Below are 13734 nucleotides of genomic sequence, written 5' to 3'. Positions count from 1 at the left end.
CTGAGATAGTAATGGAGTGTTTTAAGTCAGTGGACCTTTTGTACTCAATAAAATATTTAGTAGGTTGTAGTAAATATTAATTTGTCCTCCTTTCAAGATAACATACCATGCTGTGTATTTACAGTTCTGTGCTAATAGCATGGTATTCCTGGAAAAGAGTTAATCCATTCTGAAAAGTCAAATTTGCTAAATATAAATTTGCTAATAACACTCTAAACAATAATTGTAGAAGCTGTTTCGCTTTATCCTTTCTAAATACCGTGTGGCAGCTCTTTTCGTGCATTCAGTGGAGGAAGAATTTTAGTACTCATTTGTATTTAAGGCTGAACTTAAACATCTTTACACTGGGACTTTCTTGTTTGGAGTGAGTGAAAATAAATGCATTTACAAGAGCTTATACTGGGGGGGGGGAGGGCAGGGGTAGAAATGACTTCTGTACAAAGCTGGTAATGGAACATCTCTCTGTCAATCACATGTTGCTGTACTTTGTGTCTGGCCGTGTTGTGTTGGAGATGAAGCCATGTGAATGCTGCCTTATCCCTCACTGAGATAAGCTTTCAAAGGTGATCTCCAAATCATGTCTGCCACAGAGCAAGGATTTGCTGAGAGTGACAAACACATGCCCACTACATTTCCCGTATGCTTTTCAATAACTGCATTCCGAGGCTGCTGCTGGAAAGGAAACATCTTAGAAAGCTCTCAATAGTGAACTTCAATACAGCTGAATGCATTAAGTGAAAAGCAGAACAGTTTCTGCAAGTCAGGATTTATAAACTTTAATAATGCACTTATCAGGCAGAGACGGAAATTCAGTGTGGAGTGTTTGGAGAAATCATCCTGACGGGTAATGCTAATTCATTCCTTCTTGCTGTTGCACTGCTTCATTGATAGTTCACACGGTTTGATGGCCTTTTGGAGCCAATTTAGCCCTTTGTGGCACATCATAATCTCATCCTTCATCCCTGTGATTTCAGAGGCTTTATGGAAATACCAAGATGTGTCTGTGCTTTAGCACAGCTGATAACAGTGTCTTAGATGACCCCATCCATCTTAATGACATTTTCTATTAATCAGCAAAAGGCTTGCAATGTATTCCTCCTTTTATTTTTGTCATTACCTTTTCCTCTTACCTGTCTATCTGTTAAACAAAATAATAATCAAATGGTTCTCTGGCCTTGCCTTGCTAAATTCAGTCCTCTGCATACCCACCAGGTATTGTTTAACTGTGCACGGTTTTGCTTTTTCAACTGTTATTCTCATAGCTACTCTTGGCTGATATAATTGTTTTGTCTCTACTTTTTTCCTAGACAAGATTAATCCATGAGGAGTTGCCCTGTGGCCACCTCATAGATCTAAAAGTTGTAAGACACTCAGAGAAACCTGCTTTAAACTACACCTTTCAACATCACCTTTCTTGGAGTTAGATAGAGAATCCTCAGGAAACAAACATAAAAAAAGAAAAAGAGAATGAGAGCACTTTTTTTAAATGCAGGGAAATACAGAGTTTGTTTAAAGCTGCGATTGGTATGTAATAATTACTGTGTTCTTTTCTTTTTGTTTGCCATTAACAATATGAATTTGGAGTTTTGCAGCAATGACAAACTGAGCAACTGCAATTTTCATTTTTCTCACATAAAGTTTGTTTCAGAAGGACACTTCAAGGCATACTTTTATTGAGCAATAGGAGATAATCTTTTCAATGAAGCATTAAGATTGGATGTATTTATTTCTGTTTCTGCATTTTTTAAAAATGTCATTTATGAAGAAGCACCCTGAGTTTTAGAAAGCAATTTTCATTGTGTCAGTGAGCCATGGACTCACTCTGGATTGCAATTTTGCCACAAGTGGAGAGAACATAGTATTTTTAACTCTATCATCAGCTAGAGTGAACTTAAAATACAAGGAACAGAATAATAACAGAGCATTGCATTTCAGTACATAACGTGAAAATAAATCATCAAGGTATGTGCAACTGCTTTTCAGACATGTTACTTTTTATATGTCTTAAAAACCCACGAGGAATACACCTCTTGATTTAGCACTGCACTTAACATTTCAAGATGTAAGTAGGATTCATTTTTATTACTGTAACCATTGAGGATCTCTATGAGGAAGAAAAAAGACAAGGTATCAGGAACATTAATCTACAAATACTATGTACAAAAACTGTTCCTGAGAGCAAAAAATAGCATGAAATTTTATTCTCACCCGATGTAACTATTTCCAATCGTGCTGGATGATGAAATCCTTTGTGGGAGCTCACCCTGGCCAGCCAAGCTCTGTGGTGGCACAGGAGCCTCCCTGTGTTCAGCTGGCTGTCAGTACTTTCCTGTTGTGTTGTCCTGTAGCTTTCCTTTCCTTGCCTTCCTTGCACTTTATGTTGTTCATCTCAGAGCTGATATGTTCTGGTGCAGCTCCCCTATACCTCCTCTTTGAGTCCTTCATGGGTTCAATCTTTCTTTATAAAACTAGTCAAAGTGCTCGGGATAGAAGTTTTTTTGATTCCTCTTTCAGTAGTTTACTTCATCTCTTGGGAGGTGTAGATGCTATTCTGTCAAATCACAGCTTTTATTTCACCTGACTTGACAAGGGTAGGGCTTCCCCATTCTTTTTTGACTTTGGATATGAATTTCAGGGGATTTTTTTTTTTAATTTTCTTTTGAACCCATGTCACAGTATGTATTTGGCAAGACAAACCTGCTGTTGGTGGCTAAGGAGGGCTAATGCAGTTCCACATTTCTGTCTTCATTGAGAAAAGCATTAAACAACCATTCTGGGGTAAAAGCAAGATTTTTGGGATAACCAGAGCCACTTTCCCTTCCCCAAGTCTAATTTGGAATTCTACTGTGAAAAACGTGTATACAACTGGTTTTGTCTCCGTGTTTTGGCAGCAGGATTTAGTAGATCAGATACAGTTCTGTGCTTTGTCTGCTTTCCCTTTTGGATCTGGTTTGGAGTTTGGCACAGTGAGCTCAGATCTGGCTTTTCAAAGTCACTGTAGAGGTATTTCAGCAGCAAGATTCTGCCCAACAAGGTCCAGTGAGCAAGTGTGGTGTTCCTTCTTCAGAAAGACAGCTTGAAAAACTCTATTGTACATGGATGTAAAACAACTGCTAAAAAAACCCCAGCACACCCCCTTAAAAAAAAAAAAAACAAAAACCAAAAACCAAAAAACCCCACAAACAACCCAAACAAACCAACAACAGAACAAACCCTCAGCAAAATGCCATGCTCCAAGAACAGATGTAAATGGCTTTCTGTCAACGTAAATTAATGTTTTTAGAACAATTTTAGAAAAGGCTGGTTCAGGACTACAGCTAAGTGTTTTCATTATTGACATGAATGGTAGAATAGTAAACATATTTTAAAAATTCCCTGAGAATGTCAATCTGAAAGAACCTGGAAGCATACCTTTAGAATTAAAAATTCCCTTGATGGGTGGGAGACTGAACAGAATGCAATTTAGAGCAAATTGAAAGGTCTGCACTTAAAATATTTACCTGTGAACATGTAAATGCATCATGACTGCATAGGTAGCGTTGTGTACAGTGATTTTGGTTTCTAGTAAATCAAAGGTTGGACATATTAAAGATATCCTGCCATTGCAAAAAAGGCATGCCCATGCCATAGTTTTTATACAAAAACCAGATTAAACATCAGTAAGGCCTCTGCAATGGTACCCTTGAAAAAAATGGCACTTGTAAGGCTTCAGCTGCAAGGCAAAATTCTGGGAATGCTTCAAGAACAAAGTGGCTGAATCAGTGGAGGTACTGGGGAGAGCAATATAAAGCATGAGAACTCTGGAAAAGGTGACCTACAGGGAAAAGCTGGGGAAGAGAAGCCTGAGCAAGGACTTGATAATAGTCCTCATGTACATAAAAAGAAGCTGCAAGAAAGTAATCAAGTTTTTCTCTGTATTCCCTGTACAGTGGACTCACTTTGCAGCAGGAAAAGCTTTCTAATGGAAAAGCATTTGAGAACTGGAAGAACTTCTGTAGAAAGACAGTGAAATCTCTAGGGCTAAAAGTGTACAGAAGGAGTTTAGACGGAAGCTGTAGGTGCGGCCCATCTTGGGAGCTGGAGGAAGGTGTGGAGGAGTGAGGGGGCAGCCAAACTATCAGTCCAAATCAGTTGTATTTCTCTATTATTTCCTTACCTCACACACACTGGGGACAGTGATGATTTTTACCTGTTTTTGAGAAAGTATTCTCCTCTGCTTGATTACCTTGCTTTATTTTGTCTATTGCTAACATGTTTTGGAATAAATAAAAATCACTTGAAACAATCAGTTTTCAAATATAGCAGCATTTATTTGCTTTGTTATGTGTGTTTCTTTTGCTTTTGAAACTAAAACGTGAAAAAGCTTATTTAGGGACTGGCTATTTAATACAGTATATTAATTGATTAATAACTACTGAAGCAAGGAAATATATGAGTTTTTGGCACCAGAATCAGAATCCCAACTTGGAAGCAGCGTGTCATAGGCATTCACTGCTTAGTCCCTAGGGCACACTTGCAGATGCTCTTTATTCATTTAGCACTTCCTGTTGGCTCACTCCCAAATTCCAGAGGACTTTGCTCTCTTTCCCTCCAAGTTGGAAATAAAATTTTATGATCATAGTTGAGGAGAGGCTATGGCACAGTGCAACTTAGTGCACATATGTCCAAATGCAGGGTACTGCTGTGGGCTTTTAGACCTGTGGGGGCCTAACAGAGCGTGCCAGATGCATCCCAGTTATGTGCCATTGAAGACATCATTTGGAAGGAAAAGAGGCGTGGATGTAAGAAGAGAGGAAGAAGTGATCTGTGCAATTTAAATTGTGTAATGCTAGCACAGTAATTCAAATGTCCTAGAAGCAATGTTCTTTCCGTAGTGCCAATGTCCGTGTAGCACTCGTCTTTCCCATGTATTGAACAGAGTACATCTCACTGTTTAAACCCTTTTTTATACCTGTAGGAAGGCAAGTTGTTTAGGCATGTTGTGCATGAACCTGAATGGCTGCATGTTTGTTACTCAAGCTTTGCTTTCACTCAGCCTAGGTGGATCTCCAGCTCTGCTCTGGGTTTGATTCCAGCCTGCTGCTTCCTGATGGGATCAATATGAACCAAGTCTGAGTCCTTTGCAGCTGCACAATGCCACCAGCTCTGCTTCATTTCTGTCTGGGATGTGGAGGGTCTGTGTCCACTGCTGCCCCATGGACTTGGAACAGTGTGGGCAACACTTTGTGTCCCTGACTGAGACACAAACATAACCCAGCAGACTGAAGCTTGGAGATAGAAAGAGGCCAGAAGGGGAAATATCAAAGTGACTGAGGCATAACAAACTGATTGCTTGACAAACTGCCTGCAGGCAAATCATCTGTATTAACAATTATAATTGAAAACCATATATGTGGCAGAAAAGAATATAGTCCATCAATGGGAGCTTTCACCATTTCACTAGAGCCATGAATTGGGTCTGGAAGGGATAATGCAGGTTTTGGATATTTAAGCAACTGCCTTAGCTAGAGTTGTTTTATTCAGATCTCTTGACTTCTGTTGGGCAGTGTGTCCAGCCCTCACACCGTGGAAGGTCAGGAATGTTTATGAACTGCAAAGGCAGAGGAACTCCATGTAAATGACCAGCAGGCTGGGAAATGTACTGACCACGGAAAGGTGTAGAGACTCCATATGACTTTAAAAAAGCAATTAGACCGGCTTGCCCAGAGCTGATAAGTGGTGATTGTTCCCAAGTGATACACGTTTCCTGAGGGAGATAACGAGTTGACAGAGGTTTCTTCAGTTGAAGCAGCAAAAATGTAACAGCCAACACCCAGGCACCAGCTCTAGAAAAACTGAAGTTGCAATATTTTGGTACTGAAAGAAAAGAAGCATTGGTACAACTTTCTGGAGAGCTACTTCTGCATTTCTGAGAATTTGAGAGTTTGGGGTTTTTTTCCCGAAGCATATGCTCTATTTTGAACAGCACATGATTCAGAGATAGCTTTTTTTTTTGTTTTGTTTTGTTTTGTTTTGTTTTGTTATATGTGAAATCAAGGGATTTTTTTTGTCTTACAAGCTCTGGAGAATACAGTTGTGGATGTTTAGTGCCACTATATATGTCACTGAAAAAAGTTTGGTAATGCTGATGGTATGTGGGAATAGGTAATCTCTACTGAATTACTTTTATTTTCAGGTTGTTTTTGTTTGGTTTGAGTTGGGATAGAAGATAGGGAAACAAAGCCCAACCCTGTAGAACTGAAAAGTGTAGAAATGCAGTAGCTGCATGAGAATACTTATGTGCCAGCTGCTGAACATAAAACATCGTCACTGAAGTATAAAATCTGACAGGGAAGTGTAGCTGCTGACAAAGAACATTTTATCTGTGTGACAGAGAAAAAATAACACATATGGAAGAGAAAAAAAATATCAATTAGCTACCTATGGTATGTAAGCTTTCAGTTTTGATGAATACTGGCTAAAATGATCATAAATCTGTTTTTTAAAGATTCTTTCTTTGCCTCACATGTGCTTTCTATTAGGTATGCAGTTCTTAAACTTCCATGTAATTTTTGCAGCTTCTAATTAATATCAACCTAGGCAATTACCCAAGAAAGTCTAAGTACTTGTTTTTAATTCAGTATTTTATACAGAAATATCAAATAAGAACTGCACAGGAAACTCAAGAGGAATAGCTAACACTGTCCAATACACTCCTGATAGATCAGCTGCTTCTAGGGAGAAATAGGAAAAAGTGCCTTGTTTTAGGACCTGTTTTCAAAACTCGTTCCTAAAATTATATTGAGGCAATGAGCTACCAGAGAAGAAATGCAGGTAAGGTGAACAATTCTCCAGAATATTTATTTTAGTCTTGTTTCAGTTATAGAATGGCTGTTCAATTGTAGTCCAAGGTTAATTTCTGTGTGCCTTTGCAAAGCTACTTCCTGATGAAGATAAGGAGTAATAACATAGAAAATATTTCACGATAGAGCCTTGTCATAGCTTTTCCAAACTGTCTGGGAGCAAGGAGTTATTAGAGTAGAATAAACATAAAATTTCAGTGCAGATTTTCTGGCAGTAAGAGCAAAGAAACATGGTGTTTATAAATTACTTAGGAGCTCACAGAGGAGAGGAACTTTGCAAGAGACAGGAAGGGAGGAAGAAATGCCTAGAGACAGGTTTGTTGGGAACAGGAGACCACAGACCTGTCCAGCAGTGAAGCATCTGTAGCACTGAGCAGGATCCAAGTGAAAAGAGAAGGGGGATCCTGAGGGGGTTGAATTGGAGGAGGAGAAGGAGAATTGAAGCCAGGAATAGGTTTAAGAGACCTTATGGGTATGAGAGAAGTCAGCTAAAGCTTGATGAAAGGGGAGTGAAAAATTAAGAGAAACTGAGTGAGAAGACAAGGACAGCAGGGAGTTTGCGATGCTCAGAGAGTGCTGCAGGGAGAAGGAAAGATGGAGAGGTCAAACATGTAAAGGAGGAGAAAATGGAGAGCAAGAAAGAATAAATAGATGAAAACTTAATCTGTTAGATCAGTGAGGCTCCACTAATTCAGTCATACCAGAAAACATCGGGTTTGTTTCGTGTTTGTAGTATTTCTGAGGACATTTACATACAAAAGGAGCTATATACAGAAATGTCTGTATTAAGTGGGTTTGGAGCGTCCTGTAGTGCTGAGCCTTGTAAATACACAGGAAAGTGCAGTCTGTGTACTGGTATACTTCTAGCCTGAGAGAAATAACATAATAGATATTGGTAAAGTGGAAGAGGAAAGTAGAAACAAACAAACAAAAAAATTGGCCCCTGCAATTCTTCAGCATCTGGATGAGAGGTCTGCTGAGTAGAACTTTGCTTCTTCCATCGGGGGCAGAAGCCACGGACAGGGAATAGACCATGAGGTCTGTGCTTCCCTAGAGTCCCTCTCATCTCCCACCCTGGCTAGAATCACTTGAAGGATAAATGCTTTCAGTGTACAGATAGATTTCTTTGTTTGTTGTTTTAGGGTTTAAGCTTACTGTAGGAAACTTTTTTTCCAATTTTTTTTCTCTCTTTATTTCTTGATCTCACTGCAAAGAATTAGTTTTAGGGCATCCCACATACATAGGGAGAGAAGTACAGAATGAAAGGGCTTAGATCATAGATTGGAATGTACATTTAGTTGTTTGTGAGGGTTTTGTGGTTTTTTTTGGTTTTGTTAGGATTTGTTTGGGGTTTCTTTAATCCTTCAAATAGAGCTATTAGCCAGTGACAAACGTGTCTTTTTATCAGTCAGAAGATACCTGGGGTGAGAAATAAGCACTTTTGTCTGTAGCATTTACCACCTCAGTGGTGACATGAAAGCCTCTCTGGGTGTGATTTCCAAGACTGGGAGCTGTCATTCCATGAATGCGAGATGGTAACTTCTCAAGGTTTTTCGATTATAGGTTGTAGTGCTTTACATCTCCTACAATACACCACTGCTCTATCTTAATGCTTTGCATTTCAGAATTTCCAGAAAGAACTGAAGTAGCTTATGGCAGACTTCATTTGTTGCTTTAGTCTGTGTCTCCCAGCAGTCTCCCCAGTGCAGTGAAATTCAGCGTGCTCTATCTGAAGTCACCGAGAGCTGATCAAGAATTTTTTTTTGTTGTAGGTTGGTTGGTTGGTTTTGGTGTTTATTTTGTTTGTTTCTGTTTAGGTTTTTTGTTTTGTTTAAAGTTTTTTTAGGGAAAAAAAAAAAGTAGTCAGAAAAGCTCAGTATTGATCTTTTACCAACACTTGCAGTTAGTAAACAGAAACAGGCTAAAGGCATCCAGAGGAATTTCATATGGACAGTGCCTGTTTTTGCTGTGCCAGTGGTAGTTTTGTCTTTAGACAAAGCCCCAGTGTTTAGTGAGCTATCAAGCAATGAGTGATTTCTATACACTTAATGGGATGAGATCAGTAAATTATCTGGAAATGGTTTTAGGAGCAAAACCATTTCAGCTGGGCTAAAGGTCTTTCTCTCATTCTTTGTGCTCTGGGAAGTTATAGTGTTTCCAGATCCATTATCTGTGCGTTATATGGAGATTTATTTACTTTCAGCAGCAAAGTTGATCTTGTTTACTTCTGTAAGTGCTTGCTTTAGATGTTTTCTGAAAGGGATGGGGGAAAAAAGCTGGTTTTTGAAATAAATATTATATTCTGGTCACTTCTAGCCTTCATTACCCACTTTTTATAAACTGGAGTTTGCCGGCTTTTTGTCAGCCTCATTGCAAAGCTTTGTTAATACTTTGCCATGAAAATGAAAGTTTCATACACGTTGACATAATTAATGAAGAGGCAGGCAGCACGCTCTACCAATTAACACCACAGGGAAAAGTAAAATTGGCTTCCTTTTTGCGTGTTGTGCCAAAGCGAAGAACTGTAACACACAGCAAATAAATAGAGATCCTTTTAATGAGCTGCAAGATCGAGCTGAATAAGTCTGAAAGGATGTTGTGTAAACATTGCCAACTATTTAGAGTGTTAAGAGTAATTGATGAGCTTAGTTGAAAGTTTTGAGGGTTTTTTTTTGGGGGGGAGGTGGGGCTGGAGAATCTGTCAAAGAATGGAAATACTGCTTGTTAATAAATAAATTGTATTTTCAATGCAGCTATGAAGGATGTTAAAGAACGTAACAAGCATTTTAGAACAAATGTGGGAAAAAAAAGAAGCAGTTTACAGCTTGCTACTTGACCAAGTTTGTCAGAACTCATCTTTTCAGCTGAGTATTTCTGTATTTCATAATTACTCTTAATGAAAACTTGACTAATTTTTCTCTGATGCTGATTCCAAGTAGCACAACCATCTGGAAAGATGAGATATCACTCAACCTTGATTTTTTCCAGTTATCCCAGAAGTTCTAATAGTAACAATAACAGGTTAATTTTTTCTGTGCTTTATGTGAAGCATTCTGTTTACCTTGAGATGTATGTGTAGAAAATTCAGAGCAGTTCAGGTTCAATTTTTTTTCAAAAGATTCTTTCATCAAGCAGAATTATCCTAAAAGCCTTCTAAATAAGACTGAGTTTTCGAAGAACACAAAACTCCAAACCTGTAAAGGCAATTTATAGGTGGAAAGAATTAATGTGCACTGGAAGTTAGAAGGGCAGCATCATTTAGATCAAAGTCGATATGTAATAACAGGAGTGCAATTTTGACTGTTCAGTGGCACCAGCTAGCTCAGAATATCTTTATATAAGAAAAAAATAAGTCATCTTCACTTTTTGTTCATTCTAAATGATTTGAATTTTGACAATAATCAATTCTTAGTATTTTATTTCAGCCCAAGTGTTGCATGAGGCTAGATCCAGCTTATCATTTTCATATTGTATGCAAGCAAATCACCAAGATTTCTCTATGAGCCTCTGCACCTCAGCCTCGGCTCCTAGATAAATCTTAAAATATGTCAGAATTGTAATTAAGGAAGCAAAACATGGCAAAGTTAAAAGTAATAATTAGAAATCAATAAAGATTATGCTAAACTTGCTGAACAATTGACCTTTGTAATGGTCATGTCTGCTCTGAGTTATCACCTCAGCAGAGAATTATGTGTCCCTTCACTTGGAATGTTAAAGGTGAAACCAGAAGTATCCAATAACTGTACAACCAAGAATATTAATATGCAAAACCAGCTAGAGACAGTTTATTGTGTCTGTAGCTCTTCTACTATATGTTGAGACATATATTGCTGAGTAGTTATTTAATCAATATTTTCTCTTTTTTTTATCTTTTTACTGCCTCCCCTCTGCATCTCTTTTGTTTTTCTCTTTAGCCTCTCACACAGCTGCTTCTAGTCTTTCTTGTGTATTCTTCTTACACATCTTTATATTGCCTAACCTTTTCCTAACCTAGATTTTGCCCTTCAAAATGTTTAATGGACTTTATTCTGTCTTTACTGATGGGCCAAGTATCTGTTGTGGTGGTGTTTGGGACTGCCTGGCTGTTCCCAGTTAATCTGATGGCTGTCATCCTTCCCTCTCAGCCAGCTGGCTCTGCCTCTGCTCTGCTCTGGCTCTTGCCACCACGAGCATAACAGTGTCTGTTCTCTCCCACCTTCCTCCCTTCTGACATCATGTGCTTTTTTCTGCCACCCTTGCTGTGGCCCAAGTGCCTTCTGCAGCAGCCCAGTAGAACAACTTCCAGAAGAGCTGTAATCCAGAAGGACAACGACTGAGTTCCAGCAGCGAAGATGCAGTAGGAGAGAGAGAGAAAGGACAAAATCCTCTGTAAGGATTTATAAGAAGAAACTACATTTTGGCATTTGTGAGGATTCTGTGTATAATTGTATCTTCTCTAATTGACTTCTGCTTCAGAAAAACATTTGCTCTCTTCAGTGCTTCATTTTTCCAAGATTATAAAGAGATGAACTATTACTTAAGGGTTGTGGTTTAACCCCAGCCAGTAACTAAGTACCACAGAGCTGCTCACTGAGCACCCCCACTGCTGCCTGCCCTGGGAGGGAGGAGAATTGGTAAAAAACCCCAAAGCCCGTCCGTTGAGATAAAGACACTTCAATAGGTAAAGCAAAACAAGGAATTCATTCCCACTGCCCATGGGCAGGCAGGTGTTCAGCCACCCCAGGACAGCAGGGCTCCTCATGTGGAACAGTGACTTGGGAAGACAAACGGCATCACTCCAAACATCCCCCTCTTCCTCCTTCTCCAGCTTTATGTGCTGAGCATGGCATGAGATATTCTGGAATATCCCTTGGGTCAGCTGAGGTCATCTGACCTGGCTGTGTCCACTCCCTTGTGCATTCCCAGCCCATGGCTGGTGGGGTGAGGAGCAGAAGCAGCTTTGGATCTGTGTCAGCTCTGCTCAGCAGTGGCAAAAACTTCCCTGTCTTATTAGAGATTCCTTGTGTTTGCAGCACAAATCCAACCCACAGCCCCATACCACCTACCATGGAGAAAATTAACTCTCTCCTAGCCAAAACCAGCAAATTAAATAATTTGTCTTCAGGTTGTGCAAAGTTCCTTTATTGGATCTGACCAAGGATAAAATATAATTAATAGTTCATTAACAGTTATCAAGAAAACATAAAGTACAATGAATGCATTAAAGACTGATGGTCATAATTTCTGTGATAGAAAACTGGAATGATGTGGACATCTTTAGTGTTGAAATTCTTCTTGCATTCATGTTTTGTACAGCAAGCATATTTCTGGCCACCCATATGTCCAATAGGTACAAAGAGAGAAGGTGAGAAGTGCAAAATATCTTCTGTTGGGTGACAGATTAGGGTCCTTTGAGCTGGAATGATGACAGATGAGTGAAAAGAGAGGCCTATACAATCAGCAGTGCTTCAAAGAAAATGGAATATTTTGCAGTATAAGAATTAGTACTCAGTGGTATTGTCAGCCAGTATGCTTAATATTAGCATAACTAAGTCACATGGAGCAGTTTTTTTCACATGGAGCAGAATTGTGGCACTTAGAATTTATTTGGGATCAAGCAGGATGGATCCAGAGCTTGTGTAAAAAGTTCTGGCTCAGGAAGCTCAGGAGTCACTGGCTGCAAGGTTATGATTTGAGGACAAGGGCCATGCTCACAGGGCATTTCTTATGTTCCTCCCTAAATGTTTACCCCTGTGATTTTGGACTAGATCAGCCTTTTCTCTTGGGCAGTGTGGCAATTCTTACATATTAAAAATATGTCTGAACTAGATGTGGTTGTTACACTGCAATCAGTAAGGGCTAATTAAACAAATTTAATGTTCAAAATCCAATGAAAGAACAGCTTTATGTGTTTTATGTTTGTGTGCCTTGAGTTACATTTCTGCAACTAAATATGAAGTGCTTTAGGTGGACAGGTTAGAGCTTATTAATTACCTTGCTCTGTACATATAAGCAATATATGTGCCAGCTCCAATCTCTAATAAATCCATCAGCTCTGGGGCTTTTCCTGTTCATTCCCACTGAACTGTGAGTGCATGTGACAGGCCATGGCTCTGTCAGAACGAATTGTCCCCCTTGAAAAGCTGGCAGCACAGGGAAGTGACAACTTAATGGAAGCTAAAGCACTCTAATGGCAGTGCCTGGTGAAAGCCAGGGAAAGTCATCCACAGCATTTGCCCTGGCTCTTGAAAATGTCTCTTTGCATTTCTGGTTATGTGCAAGATATTGGAGCTTTGCTGGAGTCACATTTGCAGGTATTATTCAATGAAATGTGATTCAGTCAAACACTTGTTTGTTGATAGACTTCATTCCACTGGGGTCAGCCCCTGTGACGCTGTGACCTTTTTCCATGTGCTCTGAAGTACTGCAGCATCACTCACTTTCAAACCCCTGATTCTGGGAGTCACTTAAACCCATTGCCAGTATGTAAAATGAATGGAAGTACAAACATTTTATCCCACAGTTCACATAAGTACATAGATATTTTTATTTAGTTATGAATGGAATATGTGTTTAATAAAATGGATGAAAACATAATGCACTTATTTAAGTATATTTGTTTACAGGTGAATAATAGAGAGGTTATTTCTCCTGCCTTTTATTAGTATTATGAACAAAAAGTTGTGTTGAGCCAATAGATAAAATTATTGTCTTGAGATTATTTTGTGTTGTTTTAATATGTTTTTAGATTACATTGGTGTATTTGAACATATTTATTTATAAATAAATAAACCCCCAGTAATTTGCATATATTTGTGAACTGTCTTATAAGTGCCCAGTGATTACATTTAAATATTTTCATTTTAATTACATTTTAATATTTTAATAACTTTTTATATATGAAACAGTGGAT

The 13734-nt window shown here is 38.8% G+C and overlaps 1 protein-coding gene across 24 annotated transcripts in view; it reads left to right on the top strand.

Annotated features, from left to right (window-relative positions):
* Positions 1 to 13734, top strand: part of RBFOX1 (RNA binding fox-1 homolog 1) — a 1114622-nt gene that overhangs the window by 811732 nt on the left and 289156 nt on the right. The window lies entirely within an intron of this gene.

This window comes from Corvus cornix, chromosome 14 (genome assembly GCF_000738735.6).
Source record: "Corvus cornix cornix isolate S_Up_H32 chromosome 14, ASM73873v5, whole genome shotgun sequence".
NCBI classification, from domain to species: Eukaryota; Metazoa; Chordata; class Aves; order Passeriformes; family Corvidae; genus Corvus; species Corvus cornix.
This window is presented reverse-complemented; position numbering and strand designations above follow the sequence as displayed.